This window comes from Rhinoraja longicauda, chromosome 2 (genome assembly GCF_053455715.1).
Source record: "Rhinoraja longicauda isolate Sanriku21f chromosome 2, sRhiLon1.1, whole genome shotgun sequence".
In the NCBI taxonomy this organism is placed as follows: Eukaryota; Metazoa; Chordata; class Chondrichthyes; order Rajiformes; family Arhynchobatidae; genus Rhinoraja; species Rhinoraja longicauda.
In genome coordinates this window covers 106143681-106159520 of record NC_135954.1, presented here as the reverse complement: position 1 = coordinate 106159520, position 15840 = coordinate 106143681, and the positions used below count along the sequence as shown (strand labels likewise).

Genomic DNA, 15840 nt, shown 5'->3' with positions numbered 1-15840 from the left:
CATCGGGATATTTGAAGCACATGGAATGAAAGGCATTGAGAACATGGATGGATATGAATTTGGCTGATGAATGATTATTTTCCAAATCAGAGAACGATAAACAGAGACATTCCACTGGGATTGATTCAGGGCCACTGCTTTTCTTTTGATGTTGACTTCGAAGATTCAAGCCACCACTTCTAAATTTGCAGATAACACAAAACATGGCCGAGCTGTGAACTGTGAAGAGAATATAAATAAGCCGATGGAACGAGCCGGCACATGGTCGGCGAAGTTTAACGTGAAAGCATGAGAGGATAGGAATAAAGGAACACTTCTGAAAGCAGTGGAGGGTCAAACGAACCAGGAGGCGTGTGTAAACAAATTGTTGAAAGTGAAAGGACAGGTTAAGAACGCAAATGAAACAGACACATACAATTTTCAGCTTGAGCACAGGAGGCTTGCAGAAGCAGGGAAATTGGGACTTTTATGAAACATTAAGCCAGTCTCAATTGAAGTATTACACAAAAAGAAGATAGGCACAAAAAGCTGGAGTAACTCAGTGGGTCAGACAGTATCTCTGGAGCAAAGTAATAGGTGACATTTCAGGGTCTCGATCAGAAACGTCACCAATTCCTTTCCTCCAGAGACGCTGTCTGACCCGCTCAGTTATTCCAGCTTTTTGTGTCTATATTCGGTTTAAATCAGCATCTGCAGTTCCTTCCTACTCGATTGCTTATTTTATTTTATTTTATTTATTTTATTGCTCTTATTGTTGGACTGTGGGTGACATTTCACCGTCCTGCGCGGCCTGCAACCACAACAGCCTGACCGCGGGAGAAGACGGCAGGGGAAGGGAAAAGACATTGTGGCCTTCCATCACAGTGAGGAGGGGACTGGAGGAGACTCACTGTGATGGATGTTTCTTTTTTTTGTGTTGGTTGGGGTTGTGTAATTTGCTTATTTTATTGCTTTTATTGTTGGACTGTGGGTGGTGAAATTTCGTCCACAAAACTTGTTTTTTGGATGACAAATAAAGATATCCTGAATCCTGAAGTATTGTGTTATATTCTGATCATCACGTTATTAGAAGGATGTAGCAGCATGCGATTAGGTCCAAAAAAGAATCATCATCATATCATATATATACAGCCGGAAACAGGCCTTTTCGGCCCTCCAAGTCCGTGCCGCCCAGCGATCCCCGTACATTAACACTATCCTACACCCACTAGGGACAATTTTTTTTTTTTTTTTACATTTACCCAGCCAATTAACCTACATACCTGTACGTCTTTGGAGTGTGGGAGGAAACCGAAGATCTCGGAGAAAACCCACGCAGGTCACGGGGAGAACGTACAAACTCCTTACAGTGCAGCACCCGTAGTCAGGATCGAACCTGAGTCTCCGGCGCTGCATTCGCTGTAAAGCAGCAACTCTACCGCTGCGCTACCGTGCCGCCCACAAATGCTTCATGGGATGAAGGACACCGTGGGGCTAGGAATGTTTTCTCCAGAGAGAAGGCCAAGGGGAGATTTTACTAAGTACATAAAATGAAGAGCTTGTGGACAGAGCGAATATCGGAAGGTTAGAGTTGGAGAGATCAAAGACAAAAGCACAAAGTAACAAAATAAAGGGAATGGAAATTAATAATAATAATAATAATAATAATAATAGTAATAATACATTACATTTGTATAGCGCTTTTCTAGAAACTCAAAGACGCTTTACATATTAGATAAAACATAAAAATAAATAAATAAACGAACAGAAAAGGAAGAATAAGGTGAAGCGACGGTCAGTGGTTGAAGGCAGTGTTGAACAGGTGAGTCTTCAGTGATGTTTTGAATGTGGTGAGTGAGGAGGAGTCTCTGACGGTTTGAGGTAGTGAGTTCCAGAGGGTGGGAGCAGCGATGGAGAAAGCCCTGTCCCCCCAGGATCTGAGTTTGGTCCGGATGGGGGGGGGGGGGACGGGGACAGGGCTTTAAGAGTCATGTGAGAAGAAAGCCAACTTCTTGAGCTAATGGTTGAACTTTAATTGATGGCTGAAGCCATGTTTCATTGAGGCCTACAAAGGAGGCAGTTGGATAAGTTTAGTTTAGTTTAGAGATACAGGCCCTTCGGCCCACCGAGTCCGCACCCACCAGCAACACTACCACTAACACTACCCTACACACACTAGGGACAATTTACATTTACACCAAGCCAATTAACCCATGTCTTTGAAGTGTGGGAGGAAGCCGAAGATCTCGGAGAAAACCACGCAGGTCACGGTAAGAACGTACAAACTCCGTACAGACAGCACCCGTAGTCGGGATCGAACCTGGGTCTGCAAGCGTTGTGAGGCAGCAACTCTACCGCTGCACCACCATGCCGCCCGTCGTGATGAAAATATTGCAGCAGTACAGAGAAGGCGCTGGTTGCTGAAACTAGATGTGTGCTCTCATGTTGAGCCAGTATAGTGGCCGCATTCTGTGCTGTAACCATTCTACGATTTGAGACGGAGTCAAAAATAGATTCAATCCCTTTTACCGATTTCCCCCCCTGTATCCAGAAGACCTCAAGCTTGCTGTCAGGATTTTGGTAACTTAAAGGAAAAAAATGTGTATAACGCAAAAGGAGGCATCCTTATAACAATGTGTAAAAAGGAAGTGCATCAGTCACTGAAAGGAAGCATGCAGGTATAGCAGGCAGTGTAGAAAGCCAATGGAATGTTGGCCTTCATAACAAGAGGAGTTGAGTATAGGAGCAAAGAGGTCCTTCTGCAGTTGTACAGGGCCCTAGTGAGTCCGCACCTGGAGTACTGTGTGCAGTTTTGGTCTCCAAATTTGAGGAAGGATACTCTTGCTATTGAGGGCATGCAGCGTAGGTTTACTAGGTTAATTCCCGGAATGGCGGGACTGTCATATGTTGAAAGACTGGAGCGACTAGGCTTGTATACACTGGGATTTAGAAGGATGAGAGGGGATCTTATCGAAACGTATAAGATTGTTAAGGGGTTGGACACGTTAGAGGCAGGAAACATGTTCCCAATGTTGGGGGAGTTCAGAACAAGGGGACACAGTTTAAGAATAAGGGGTAGGCCATTTAGAACTGAGATGAGGAAAAACTTTTTTAGCCAGAGAGTTGTGAATCTGTGGAATTATCTGCCTCAGAAGGCAGTGGAGGCCAATTCTCTGAATGCTTTCAAGAGAGAGCTAGATAGAGCTCTTAAGGATAGCGGAGTCAGAGGGTATGGGGAGAAGGCAGGAACGGGGTACTGATTGAGAATGATCAGCCATGATCACATTGAATGGCGGTGCTGCCTCGAAGGGCCGAATGGCCTCCTCCTGCACCTATTGTCTATTGTCTATTGAACTGTAGATGCTGGTTTAAACAGAAGATAGACACAAAAAGCTGGAGTAACTCAGTGGGACAGACAGCATCTCTGGAGAGAAGGAATGGGTGACGTTTTGGGTTGAGACCCTTCTTCAGACTCAACTTTTTGTCTCTATCTTTATAACAATCACTCTGTGTGTATTTGATATATAAGTTTACCTTGTTGGTTAGTAATCAGGGACAGGAACTCAAGCTGATTGTTCCCCTGGTTCTCCAGTGCAAAGATCAGCTTTTTAATCATCCTCAATACTTTTGTTTGAAATCATATTACGTGGGCTCTAACTTGGTTTGAATTGATTCTCTGTCAAATCGATAAGACAGTGGCACCAGAATGAAACGAAGAGCAAGTTATTCTGCAAGAGCTCATTTCCCGGTAAATGGGATAATTTGGGCCATACACAGAGCTTCAAAAAAATAATAAAATGAGGGGAAAATTTGATAGATTTAAATGGATCAAAGAACATCCTTAGCACAAAGCTACTATTTGTTAATGATACGCAGAGTGGAACAGGAAGGGGCAGAGTTTAATGGCAACAATGCATCAGGGGACATGAGTCAATACAAAGGAAAGATGATAAAAAGCTGAAACTAAAGGCATTGAGGCTTAATGCATGAAGCAATTTTACAAGACAGAACTGACAGCCTAAATGGAGCCAAACAGGTTTGACCCATGTGTAGGAAGGAACTGCAGATGCTGGTTTAAATCAAAAATAGACCCAAGATGCTGGAGTAACTCAGCGGGACAGGCAGCATCTGTGGAGAGAAGGAATGGGTGCCGTTTTGGGTCGAGACCCTTCTTCAGACTGATTATAGATTATAGATTTTAGTTATAGATATGTGGCTGCACAGTGAGGATGGTTGAGAATTGAACAGTCAGTGAATTTTACGTTTGGAAGCTTCTGTAAATATAAATAATATATTTGCTGCTTTTGTATATGGTTATGGAAGTATATATATATATATATAGTATGGAATCATATAGCTGATATAGTAACATCAGCACTGGTAGGTACCAAAAGGTGTAACTAGGGCCCTTCCAACACAGTCTGAAGAAGGGTCTCGACCCGAAACGTCGCCCATTCCTTCTCTCCTGAGATGCTGCCTGACCTGCTGAGTTACTCCAGCATTTTGTGAATAAATACCTTCGATTTGTACCAGCATCTGCAGTTATTTTCTTACACGTCTTCTATCAGTAAGTCCGTTCTGACTCCATACGACCACATCGCTGTGAACCCCATGCGTCTTAATATTCTGGATGACACTATCAAGGGGAGCATTGGGCTAATGCCTGACCAAAATCCATTTTGACAAGATCAACCACCTGATTGATCAGCTTTGTCACCTCCTCACACAACTCGATCAAGTTCGTAAGGCATGAGCTGCCGTGTACAAAGCCATGTGGGCCGGGACGCACCCGGCAAGTAGGACAGGCTCGGAGGAGGACCCGTCCGGTAGGCCCGGCTCACCCGCCGCGGTCTCTGGTGGGACCGGGAACCCACCCGAAGGTTCGATGGGGTCCGCCCGGAGGCTCGCGGTCGGTGGGACATCGCCCGAAGACCTCGAAGGGATCGGGAACCCACCCGAAGGCTCGGCAGACGGCGTAACCGGGGGGGGAACTGGAGAATTTGGGCGCAAGGGGCAAGGAACGGGAGGAGGATGAACCGGGCCGGGGCAATGCCTCCAGCACCTACAGGTCGGCTGCAGGAGGCGCCCCCGGGACACAAAGATGGCCGGGCGAGGAGAGGAGAGGAGAGGGATGTCAGTTGGCAGGAACTGCTCCAGTACATCGAGTGCACGGGCCAGGCCGACTGTACATTGGACATTGAATAATGGCACCAATAATGGCGCCCACTTGTGTAAGATATACAGAAAGAATTTCACTGTGCAGGTGCAGATGTGACAAATAATGTATTATTGACATGCCGACTGTCCCTAATTAGCCCATTCTCTTCAAAAGGGTGAGTAAAGCCTATCCAGAAGACTTCTCTCCAATCATTTCCATACCACTGATCGGTCTTTAATTTCTTCTTTTGTCGCTATTGCACTTCTTGAACAAAGGAATGATGGCAGGTATTCTCTGTCAAGGCCCCAGTGTGGAGAATGTCATAAGGTCATAAATAATGGGAGCAGAATTAGGCCATTCGGCCCATCAAGTCTACTCCGCCATTCAATCATGGCTGAACTATCTTTCACTCCCCACCCCATTCTCCTGCCTTCTTCCCATAACCCCTGACACCCATACTGGTCAAGAATCTTTCCATCTCCGCCTTAAATATATCCACCGACTTGGCCTCCACAGCCTTCTGTGGCAAAGAATTCCACAGATTCACCACCCTCTGACTAAAGAAATTTCCCCTCATCTCCTTCCCAAAGGAACGTCCTTTAATTCTGAGGCTATGACCTCTGGTCCCAGACTCTCCCACTAGTGGAAACATCCTCTCCCCATCCACTCTACCCAAGCCTTTGAATGTATCAAGTCCCAGCGGTGTTCGCCTTTTTAATCGTCACCAGAAATCATGGAGAGTTTTTTTTTTAAGTGCCCGAGTTTACTTTGCAAAATGAGTGAAAATGACAGAAGGAAAAGCCCAAGTCAAGTCAAGTCAAGTTTATTTGTCACATACACATACACGATGTGCAGTGAAATGAAAGTGGCAATGCCTGCGGATTGTGCACAAAAAAGAATTACAGTTACAGCATATAAATAAAGTTAATAAAGTTAATATAGAGAAGACAAAATTTAGTCCCTGGAGTTATAAAAGTTGACAGTCCTGATGGCCTGTGGGAAGAAACTCCGTCTCATCCTCTCCGTTTTCACAGCGTGACAGCGGAGGCGTTTGCCTGACCGTAGCAGCTGGAACAGTCCGTTACTGGGGTGGTAGGGGTCCCTCATAATCTTACTTGCTATGGATCTGCACCTCCTGATGTATAGGTCCTGCAGGGGGGCGAGTGTAGTTCCCATGGTGCGTTCTGCCGAACGCACTACTCTCTGCAGGGCCTTCCTGTCCTGGGCAGAGCTGTTCCCAAACCAGACTGTGATGTAGCCGGACAGGATGCTCTCTACAGCCCCAGAGTAGAAGCACTGAAGGATCCTCAGAGACACATATTATAGTAGAGCATAGTATAGTACGTTAAAGCAGGCTCAAGACCACAGACGGGATACGGCCATAATGTGCAGGACCCTATGGTCCGATCAAAGCAGACCAAAGCCGCATCAAAGTGTTAGCCTGAAGGGAGCAGCCAGCTGCATCGTGTTTCTAAAGCCAATTAAGGCAAGGGAGACAATGTCACCGCAAGGCTGAGAATATTTAATTTTCAGAAGTATTCTCGCGTTTGCAAGATCGGATCTTTTGAGACAGTGAGGAATACCTATCTGCAATCAGAGTTGGGAGAATATGTCAATGATAAGTGTCATTGCATTCAAAATACCCATCAAGGAATTATAAGGTCATAAGTGATAGGAGTAGAATTAGGCCATTCGGCCCATCAAGTCTACTCCTCCATTCAATCATGGCTGATCTATCTCTCCCTCCCAACCCCATTCTCCTGCCTTCTCCCCATAACCTCTGACACCTGTTCTAATCAAGAATCTATCTAACTCTGCGTTAAAAATATCCATTGACTTGGCCTCCACAGCCTTCTGTGGCAAAGAATTCCACAGATTCACCACTCTCTGATTAAAGAAATCTCTCATCATCTCCTTCCTAAAAGACCGTCCTTTTATTTCTGAGGCTTTGACCTCGAGTCCTAGGCTCTTCCACTAGTGGAAACATCCTCTCCACATCCACTCCATCCAAGCCTTTCACGATTCTGTGTTTCTTCAATGAGATCCCCCCTCATTCTTCGAAACTCCAGTGAGTGCAGGCCCAGTGCCGACAAACACTATAACTATGAAGTTTTGGATTGTGCTTTCAGTGAGAGATTTTTTTTACGGCCTCAAACACAAAAGCTTTCAGCTGAAACTGTTGGGCACGAAAGACCACAACATTTGATGTGGCATGTAGGATTGCAACTAACATGGAGTGGGCAACTAAGAAGAGGGTCAGACCAATGCATCCTATGCCAGCCATCAATGTCCAGATTCTACAGGTGCACCATAAGAAAGCATTTTATCGGGATGTTTCGCAGCTTGGTTTGGGAACAGCTCCATCCAAGACCGCAAGAAATTCACTGGATGAATTTGAAAGAGAGAGTTAGATAGAGCTCTAGGGGCTAGTGGAATCAAGGGGTATGGGGAGAAGGCAAGCACAAGTTACTGATTATGGATGATCAACCATGATCACAATGAATGGCGGTGCTGGCTCGAAAGGGCCAAATGGCCTCCCCCTGCACCTATTTTCTATGTTTCTATGTTTCTAAATTGCAGCAAATTGTGGACGCTCCAGAGATGCTGCCTGTCCTGCTGAGTTACACAAACCAACCTCCCTTCCATTGACTCCATTTATACCTCACGCTGCCTCGGCAAGGCCAGCAGCATAATCAAGGACGAGTCGCACCCTGGCCACTCCCTCTTCTCCCCTCTCCCATCGGCCGAAAGGTACAGAAGTGTGAAAACGCACACCTCCAGGTTCGGGGGCAGTTTCTTCCCAGCTGTTATCAGTCAACCACAACCAGAGAGCAGTCCTGAACTACTATCTACCTCATTGTTGACCCTCAGACTATCCCTGATTGGGCTTTGCTGGCTTTACCTTGCCCTAAACGTTATTCCCTTATCATGTATATCTACACTGTAAATGGCTCGACTGTAATCATGTATTATCTATCCACTGACTGGATTGCATGCAACAAAAGCTTTTCACTGTACCTCAGTACACGTGACAATGAACTAAATTAACTAATGCTATCCTACAATAAAGGGGCAACAACCAAAGATAGGGCAATACTAGCTAAGACATCACTAGGACCGTGGCAAAGGGTGATTTGGCATTCCAATGATTCCATGATTATAAGTCGAAAGCATATTAAATCGCCTCCCATTGCTCAGTAATGTGCATTCAATTGCTAAGAGGTTAAACATCTGGATCAACAGAACATAACACTGAAGAAATTGAGTTGGATCTTTATTTAGCATTAGAATTTTGTGCAATGTAATTTTGAATGCATGAAAATGTTAGAGTCATTAGAACAGTAAGCATGTGTGGGAAATGGCAATGAGTAGTCCAAATCTGCAGTCCAAAAGCAATAGTTTAGTTTAGTTTAGAGGTACAGTGTGGAAACAGGCCCTTCGGCCCATCGAGTCCGTGCCGACCAGCAATACCCGCACATTAACACTATCTACACACTAGGGACAATTTTCACATATATACCAAGCCAATTAACCTATGAACCTGTACGTCTTTGGAGTATGGGAGGAAGCCGAAGTTCTCGGAGAAAACCCACGCAGGTCACGGGGAGAACGTACAAACTACATACAGACAGCACCTGTAGTCAGGATCGAACCCAGGTCTCTGGCGCTGTAAGGCAGCAACTCTACTGCTGCGCCACTGATTCCCTTTTGGAAATTGCAGCAGAATCGAAAGATAACAGTAAGAAGCATAGCTGAAGAATATGAACTGATGTACAACGATGATTCCACATACAGATTAAAAAGTCAAATATTATTCAAGAGTCAATTTGTGTTCAAGAGTCACAGAATACTACCAGCAAATCAAGACGTTGCCTGCTCCTCAATATCAGAAATGCGTACACGATTAAGGAGGTCAAAACAATTAAGGAAACCACTCGAGCTGAAGAAGTAATATCTGTTGATAACCGTGAACACTGTTTGCACAGGTCTTCTTCAAAGTGGGGAAGGCAGTGCAATTTATTGCTAATCATGTGTGTCAAGCAAATTCCTTGCTTTAGGAGTTCAAACATCAAAGCTCCTGCGATGCAGAGTTGTGATAGATTGTGGAAATGAGCAGAGCTTGAGCAGTATTCAAGAGAGGCCTGGCTGGCCCGTCGCGGCCAGATGGCAGAGGAGGACTCGCGCGGAAGGCCTAGCTAGCCCGTCTCAGGCAGGACTGGGAACGGGACCTGAAGGCTGGTCGGAGTCCACCCGAAAGCTCACGGTCAGCAGGACCGGGAACCCGCCCAAAGGCTCATCGGTTGGTGGGACCGGGAACCCGCCCAAAGGCTCATCGGTTGGTGGGACCACAAACCCATCTAAAGGCCCATCGGTTGGTGGGACCACAAACCCATCTAAAGGCCCATCGGTTGGTGGGACCACAAACCCATCTAAAGGCCCATCGGTTGGTGGGACCACAAACCCATCTAAAGGTCCATCGGTTGGTGGGACTACGAACCCATCTAAAGGCCCATCGGTTGGTGGGACCACAAACCCATCTAAAGGCCCATCGGTTGGTGGGACTACGAACCCATCTAAAGGCCCATCGGTTGGTGGGACCACAAACCCACCCAAAGGCCCATCGGTTGATGGGACCACAAACACATCCAAAGGCCCATCGGTTGATGGGACCACAAACCCATCTAAAGGCTCATCGGTTGGTGGGACCACAAACCCATCTAAAGGCTCATCGGTTGGTGGGACTATGAACCCACCCAAAGGCTCATCGGTTGGTGGGACCACAAACCCATCTAAAGGCCCATCGGTTGGTGGGACCAGGAACCTGCCCAAAGGCTCATCGGTTGATGGGACCACAAACCCATCTAAAGGCCCATCGGTTGGTGGGACCGGGAACCCGCTGAAATCAGTGGCAGAAAAAGGAATATGTAGGAAGAAACTGCAGGTGCTGGTTTACACCGATAATAGAATAATTGTAAGATTTGTATTCATCGGACAAGATTAAGAAACAACTTGGGTGTCTAAATGTCACATTATGCTCATAGTTCCTTGGCCACTTTAAAGAGTCTCAGAATCAATAAAGGTTCAGACTGTATGTGTTGGAAGGAACTGCAGATGCTGGTTTACACCGAAGATCGACACAAAACGCTGGAGTAACTCAGCAGGCCAGACAGCATCTCTGGATAGAAGGAATGGGTGAGGTTTCGGGCCTAGACCCTTCTCGAAACGGCACCCATTCCTTCTATCCAGAGATGCTGCCTGTCCCACTGAGTTACTCCAGCACTTTGTGTCTATCTTCGGTGTAAACCAGCCCATCTGCAGAAAAAGGAGAGTAGCTGCTGGGGGGCAGTGTTAGCTGTGAGAAGGATGCTAGGAGGCTGCAACGTGACTTGGATAGGTTAGGTGAGTGGGCAAATGCATGGTGGATGCAGTATAATGTGGATAAATGTAAGGTTATCCACTTTGGTGGCAAGAACAGGAAAGCAGACTATTATCTGAATGGTGGCCGATTAGGAGAAGGGGAGATGCAACGAGACCTGGGTGTCGTGGTACACTAGTCATTGAAAGTAGGCATGCAGGTGCAGCAGGCAGTGAAGAAAGCGAATGGTATGTTGGCATTCATAGCGAGGGGATTTGAGTATAGGAGCAGGGAGGTTCTGCTGCAGTTGTACAAGGCATTGGTGAGACCACACCTGGAGTATTGCGTACAGTTTTGGTCTCCTAATCTGAGGAAAGACATTCTTGCCATAGAGGGAGTACAGAGAAGGTTCACCAGATTGATTCCTGGGATGGCAGGACTTTCATATGAAGAAAGACTGGATAGACTCGGCTTGTACTCGCTGGAATTTAGAAGATTGAGGGGGGATCTTATAGAAACTTACAAAATTCTTAAGGGGTTGGACAGGCTAGATGCAGGAAGATTGTTCCCGATGTTGGGGAAGTCCAGAACCAGGGGTCACAGTTTAAGGATAAGGGGGAAGTATTTTAAGACCGAGATGAGAAAGTTTTTTTTCACACAGAGTGGTGAATCTGTGGAATTCTCTGCCACAGAAGGCAGTTGAGGCCAGTTCATTGGCTATATTTAAGAGGGAGTTAGATGTGGCCCTTGTGGCTAAAGGGATCAGGGGGTATGGAGAGAAGGCAGGTATGGGATACTGAGTTGGATGATCAGCCATGATCATATTGAATGGCGGTGCAGGCTCGAAGGGCCGAATGGCCTACTCCTGCACCTATTTTCTATGTTTCTATGTTTCTATGCTGGAACTCAGTGGGTCAGGCAGCATCCAGATGACACGAAGCACTAGACTGCCCATGTCCCTCCACAGATGCTGCCCGAACCACTGAGTTCCACAAGCCTTTCTCCATCGTTTCCCTTCCCCTCTTTGCCATTCACAAATGCAAGTGATGCTGAGCAAACACATCTGCAGTTGATTAATAACAACTTGCAGGGAAAATAAAAATGTAAATATAGGTCAGCAAAGTTGAACGGTGAATAGGTTGACTTCTTCTTATGTACAGAGATCTTTGGAAAATAAGCTTGCAATATTAAGAGTGGGCAAGCACATAATGGAAAGGATCAATATTGTTTTAGGAAAATGAAGCCAGATTACAATCACTTTCTTCTTTTTGACTTATTCTATTTAATTAATCCTCAGCCTTACTCTTTAATTACAAGATAATTGCCTTCAAAGAACTGCCATTAATCTCTGAAGGCTCAATCTCCTGTTGAAATTTAGAACAGATGTCACATTTGTTTATCTTACCCCTTTTCCCAAATTCACGTGATTATCCCGATACTTGGTGGCAAATCCCATCAGTAACCTTCATTTCTTCATGTCCTCCGTTAATAGCAGGAAATTAAAAAGCAACAGTAGTTTTCCTATTAATTTCTTAGCAACCCTTAGAATGTCTTGGGCTGTGAACTCTCTGATAAACGTTTATTTTAAAGAGCTATAAATTTTCAAGTCCCGCTCTATTGAGGATTAGAGTAATACTTATCAAAGACACGTTTCCTTGTTCAATGCTCAATCTGTATTAAGGTAGTTTATCTCAGTCAAGTCAATGTTCTAAGCTTGCCGATGCACAAAGGATGCAAGAATCTCCCATCATTCAGATATGTGCATTGTAAAATCTGTTTGTCAATTGCATTTATATCACCTACGATGGCTTTTAAGATGAAATATCTGCCAAAGACTCATTGTCCAGGTTCATATCGTTAAGAAAATGATCATGTGAAGTATCAGAAGATGCTTAAAGGTGGCAGCCTATTCAAGTTTAGTTTAGTTTCGTTCATTTATTTATTGTCACGTGTACCGAGGTGCAGTGCAAAGATTTTGCTGCATGCCGAGCAGCCAGGGGAAAGACAACACGTGATTACAATTGAAGATAGACACAAAAAGCTGGAGTAACTCAGCGGGGGACAGGCAGCATCTCTGGAGAGAAAGAACGGGTGACGTTTCGGGACGAGACCCTTCTTCAGACAATCGAGATTACAATCAAGCCATTCGCTGTGAGAGAAGTGGGTTGGAGAAGAAAAGGACACCCCAAATAATCAATATCTTGAATACACAATAGGTCCTGATTTTGGTTGATCAGCCATGGCCATATTAAATGGTGGCTCGAAGAGCCGAATGGCCTACTACTGCACCTATTTTCAATGTTTCTAAACAGAACTAAATGCATTGGGAATTCATGGCGTGTTTCAGGATGCAACAAATCGTACAGATATGCCTGCTCTCACTTTTTTGCACTGATTACAATATTGGAATTCCACAAGCAAGCTTGCACAGAATCACTAATGCTTGCTTCACACCAGGATTTACAGGAATTCAAGTCTCCTTCATATCACAGTTTAAGGTTAAGCAAGGTGTGGGAAGGGAAGCTTACAGTATTTATTCTTTACTGACTCAATAGACAATAGACAATAGGTGCGGGAGGAGGCCATTCGGCCCTTCGAGCCAGTACCCCGTTCCTGCCTTCTCGCCATACCCCCTGACTCCGCTATCCTTAAGAGCTCTATCTAGCTCTCTCTTGAATGCATTCAGAGAATTGGCCTCCACTGCCTTCTGAGGCAGAGAATTCCACAGATTCACAACTCTCTGACTAAAAAAGTTTTTCCTCATCTCAGTTCTAAATGGCCTACCTCTTATTCTTAAATTGTGGCCCCTTGTTCTGGACTCCCCCAACATTGGGAACATGTTTCCTGCCTCTAACGTGTCCAACCCCTTAATAAACTTATACGTTTCGATAAGATCTCCTCTCATCCTTCTAAATTCCAGTGTATACAAGACTCAACACGTCTCTGTGAATGTGCTTCAAAATTCATCCCCAAGTCATTGGAAACGCTGGGGCTTCAATGAGACCTGTCAGATTCGACGCTCTTCAGCCGAAGATTCAACTTTTTTCATGGAAGGTTCTCGAGAAGTGCAAATATGTTCAAACTATCATCTAAGATAGACCACAAAATGCTGGAGTAACTCAGCGGACAACTCTCAGACACCTCCTCCTACTTGTCCTTGGACCATGAGCCCACAGACGAGCATCGGGCCATAATCTCACACTCCATTTCAGATCTCATCACTTCTGGCAGTCTGCCCTCCAAAGCCTCCAACCTTATCTTTCCCCAGCCCCGCACAGCCGCGATTTTTATCTTCTCCTCAAAATCCACAAAGAGAACTTCCCTGGCAGACCCATTGTTTCTGCTTGTTCATGTCATGTCCAAGCTTGCCTGCTTCCTTCAAATCTTCGTCTTACAGCTCCGATTTGCTGAAAAGTCAAGGCTGTGCATTCTTTACACAACATTTTGCCTACTTCAGCCAGTTTCCACCTTAGTTGCACACTTTAAATCCCTCCATAAATGGAGATTTTCATGTAATTTAGCCATCGTAGAATGTTGTTAGAATTCCAGCAGAACTGGTTATGGCCTTAAAAAAATAAAGGCATCTTTTCCTTATTAAATTATTGACCACTGAAACTCCATCGGAATTCCAGAGCTCTGAATTATTTCTTTGTCGCCAAAGGCTTGATGAGAAGTGAATTTCTTTTACACGCAGTCTAAAATTATTGTGGCAGAATCAAAATTAACAAGGTCAAGAGTTATGTTCTTGAGATAAAAGCAATCATCTTGGGCACTCTTGTTCACCCAGCATATAATGCATTGCCTTGCCTGCTTCATTGCAGAAGGTTACGTGGCTATTGGCTGAAGGGTACTTTTAAACCTGAATTCCAGAGCTGAAAACATTATGTGCCAGCTCTATAGGGCGGCACGGTGGCGCAGCGGTAGAGTTGGTTAGTTCACGCGGGCTGAGCGAAGGTGTTCCGCGAAACGATCTCCCAGTCTGTGTTTGGTCTCGCCGATGTATAAGATGTGGACTCTTATACATCGACGAGACCAAACACAGACTGGGCGATCGTTTCGTGGAACACCTTCGCTCAGTCCGCGTGAACCGACACGATCTCCGGTTGCTGGACACTTTAATTCTCCTTCCCATTCCTCCTCAGACCTTTCTGTCCTCGGTCTCCTCCATTGTCAGAGTGAGGTTAAATGCAAATTGGAGGGACAGCATCTCATATTTCGCTTGGGCAGCTTACAGCCCAGTGGCATGACTTTTGATTTCTCTCACTTCAGGTAGCCCCAGCATTCCCTCTCTCTCTATCCCTCCCCCACCCAAGTCGCACCAGCTTCTCATTTTCACCCTGCAAACAGCTAACAATGGCCTGTTTCCTCTATCATCGTTACTTTTTTGCATTTCTTTCATTCATTGTTCTTTATCTCTCTACATCATCGTCTATTTCTCTCGTTTCCCTTATCCCTAACCAGTCTGAAGAAGGGTCTCGACCCGAAACGTCACCCATTCCTTCTCTCCAGAGATGCTGCCTGACCCACTGAGTTACTCCAGCATTTTGTGTTTATCTTCGGTTTAAACCAGCATCTGCAGTTCCTTCTTACACATCAGTTTGCTGTGCTGGCACAACCTAATCGGCCTTTATTAGGTGCTTTGGAGATATTAAAAACATTTTTTTAAAGTGCGATATTGCTTATGGAATCACGGACCCAAATTAGCAGGTGAAGTCCAAAGGGAAATTAACTATCTCTGTTCGAGGCAGTCATGATATGTAACAACTTCCTATATAATTGCACAGGAAATTTAACAGACGTGCTCGCATTACAATTGATGTGAGATTCACCTCATATTGCTGGTTGAAGGGTCTACAAATGTCAAAAGTGACACAGTGAGCTGATTTGCAATATACATAGAATTCCACACAGTTATGGTGCAATAAAAATGATAATTAAGAACTTGCAAAGAAAAACATGTAGCTTAAAGTCTCTCACCACGACTCCAAAATCAAATTTTAATGAAACTGTTGTGGAAAAGCTGGCAAGTGCTGCCGAAGTCCCCGTTGTCCAGAAGGCATGTGACCAATTCGTAGTCGATGCAGGTTCAGCCGATTTAGTTAGTCAAGTGGGAATAATTGTGTCTGACGTTACGAAACATCGACAAATTTTCCTACAGCAGGGTGAACGAAACTGAACGCAATAACGCAATACTCCAAGTGCGGCCGTACCAACGTCTTGTACAACGGCAACATAACATCCTGACTTCTATGTGTAGGCAAATAACAGCAGATGCTGGTTCAAATCGGAGGTGGACACAAACTGCTGGAGTAACTCAGCGGGTCAGGCAGCATCTCAGGAGAGAAGG

At 45.2% G+C, this 15840-nt stretch overlaps 1 protein-coding gene across 7 annotated transcripts in view; it reads right to left on the bottom strand.

Annotated features, from left to right (window-relative positions):
• The window catches only part of pard3aa (par-3 family cell polarity regulator alpha, a), a 946605-nt gene that overhangs the window by 295677 nt on the left and 635088 nt on the right, over window positions 1–15840 (bottom strand). The window lies entirely within an intron of this gene.